A 3,187-nucleotide genomic window follows, 5' to 3' on the forward strand; every position below is an offset into this window, starting at 1 on the left:
TAATGCATGAGTAATCTCTAGGGAGACAAGACATTATAAACTAGTGATTATGATTAGGCTTTCTTCGCCGAGACATCGGGTTTAAGGTAATTTAGAAAGTGGCATTAACATTAATGAGGAAAGATGAATTCTTGAATACATGAGAGTAGATAGGATGAAATTGATAAACCCCAACAACATATTCATTCATATATTTCAAACCACGTGTTTTGTTTCTTCTTGCCCATTGATCAATATATGCATTCATATTTACTTTTGAGTATTTTGCATTTAAACCTACAAGAATTTGGTCACAAGTCTTAGATAATCAACAAATCATATAATTGTCTAGGCCGTGAGTCCTTTGGGAGAATGATACTTGGTTTTACCAGTTTTATTACTTGATACGATTCGGTCACACTTGCCGAGGGTTAAACAAACGCGCGACGCTCGGGCGCCCCATTTAGGGCGCTCGGGCGGTGAACGTCGATTTTCGTAGGGCTTGAGCCTTCAATTGGACGATCGGGCTTCGGGGGTTGACGCTCAAGCGGCCTAGGAGGGCGCTCGGGCGACGAACGTCAATTTTTCTTCACTCAAGCTTCCTGCAGGGCGCCCAAGCTTCGTGCGGTTCACCCTTTTGGTGCTTTTCCAGGACTTTCTGAGCTTTATCTCCTTAGCACTTCATCTCTGCTTCTTGTATTAACTCATTTTCTATAAAAACAAAGGGAATTAGTCATAAAATCATCAAATTCAACCTCAACTTTCTTATTCACACAACCTAATGAAAAAGCATGAGTCTAGGCAAGTTTTGAAGTCAAAAAGGGTGCATTTAGTATCAAAATTACATCATAGATAACGGTATTTTAAACCATTATCACAACCCCAAACCTAGAACTTTGCTTGTCGTCAAGCAAAACATAATGTAACTCAGCTCTTAACAATTATCACAGTGGTTCAACAATTTTGCACAATCTTTTTCCCAAGACAAATCATTACTTCAATCAGCATATCATAAGTTTATCATAAGAATATCAGTCAAGATGCACATATGCTTTCTCTCAAATAACTCAAAGTGGTGCTCAAACAATTCTACAGATGCTATCCTTAAGAATAATCAATCAACCAAGCAGAGATGTAATCAGAAATTCAAAGAACTACTTCTCACCAAGAAAAAGTGTTTCACTCAAGTACTCAAAAGTGTATCACTCACATACAGGTGTATAATGTTGGTGCTTTTTTCACTCTACTATCACAATGTCACACAAATTAACTTTGCCTTTCATTTAACTACAATCAAACAGACTTACAAGCAAGTTGTCATCACAAGGGCTTTTTATGCCTTTTAACTTGGCTGGGCTAAGAAGGAAATTGGTTTTTCTAGTCAGCAAAATTCATTGAGTTAAGAGAGACATTTATGAATTTATCAATTACTCACAAGTTCTCTTTTCAAGAAGATCTTTCCCAACCTTTTTCCCTTGCAGTGACCTCTATTTTATTTTCTTTTTATCGAACCTTTTTCAATACCTCACAAACATTCTCAACTCAACTCAAGGTAAAGAATTTAAAACAGGGTTTTCAAAACATGCATAAGGCTCAAGGTTCAAAAGGTAGAGCAATTGGTTTTCTTTTCAGTGGAAAAATTTATGAAGGCTAAAAGAATAAGGGAAAACAAAGGATGGCCTTGATCATATGAAACCTGCAAGAAAGTAGTTCAATCACAAAAAATTTGGGCAAAATCATTTATGCTTCCAAAGTAATAACAATTATTCACAAGAGAACTCTGAAGCCCAATTCTCACACAGGTAAACTCTCAAGCTCCATAATTCAGAAAAACATCTTGCTCAGTATCTCAATCAAATGTTACCTCTAGCACCTGTTTCAGATGTTAGAGCAATCACTTGTGTATTCTCACACATGAATCATCTCAACATCAACTCAAACAATAAGCATCAAAAAGTAACACTCACCAAAACACAACATCAGAAGAACTAAACCACTTCAATAAGATAGAGCAAAGTACATAATTCCTATACTACAGAAAAGCAAAACAAGAATATAAAAAGAGTTCAACAATAAAAAAAATAAAAACAATTAAATAAAATCAAGGGAAAGTTTAGAAGGTTGGGTTGCCTCCCAGTAAGCGCTTCTTTAACGTCACTAGCTTGACCCAATAGGTTCAATCTGGATCTACCAACTCCATGATTGTGGAAAGGCGTTCCACCTCACCACCCAAATAATGCTTGAGACGTTGTCAATTGACAACCCAACTTCTTTGTGGATCTTCAGATGCTGGATCTGTTAACTCAACTGCTCCATGTGGAAGAACATTCTTGATTATAAATGGACCAGACCACCTGGACTTCAACTTTCGAGGGAAACCCAATTTCTAACTTTTTGTTTTGAATTTGAATTTGCTTTGCAGGAATTACAGCATCTACTGATGGATGTTGGACAACGTCTACTGAGGGATGCTAGGAGGACTCAGATAACAGCTTCTATTGATGGATGTTGCTATGATGAGGGTGATGAATGATAGCTTCTACTGATGGATGCTACTAAAGGCGTCTACTGATGGATGCCGATGAAGATGAGAAAGATTACCATCTACTGATGCATGCTGATGAGAAGGATTTGCATCTACTAATGGATGCAGGAAGATTCAGATGAGAGAGCATCTACTGATTAATGCTACTGAGAGCATCTACTGATGGATGCTATGCTACTAAACATCTACTGATGGATGTTACTGACAACATCTACTGATGGATGCTGTTGGATCAGGATTTTTATGTTTTTGCTTTATTTTTATTTGAATTTTGTTTTATTTTTAATTTTGCTTATGTACTTGGTTTAATGAGTTGTGTGCAATGGTTTTCTATGATGTGATAAATTGTTGTTTGTGATGAGTAATATTCTTGTGTTTGCTCTATTGTTCTATGATGCATGTTGAGTACTCAAACTCAAGTTGCACAATTTGATAAACATCCTGCCTAGCATATTAATCAGAATTGAAATCATCCATATGTTTTTAACAATACTATGAGCAACCACCATCTATGCACTATATGATAACATTCTTGCTTAGGTTGGTTGATTATTCATGAGGTTTGCATTTATTGTGTATGTCTTGATTATGTGAGCACCATAATTGAAGCTTGATTGGCTAAAGCATCATTATATCTTGACTAATCTTTCTATGATGAGCATT

The sequence above is a fragment of the Vigna umbellata genome, chromosome 2 (assembly GCF_029865625.1).
Source record: "Vigna umbellata cultivar VRB3 chromosome 2, Vumbellata_1.0, whole genome shotgun sequence".
Taxonomy (NCBI): Eukaryota; Viridiplantae; Streptophyta; class Magnoliopsida; order Fabales; family Fabaceae; genus Vigna; species Vigna umbellata.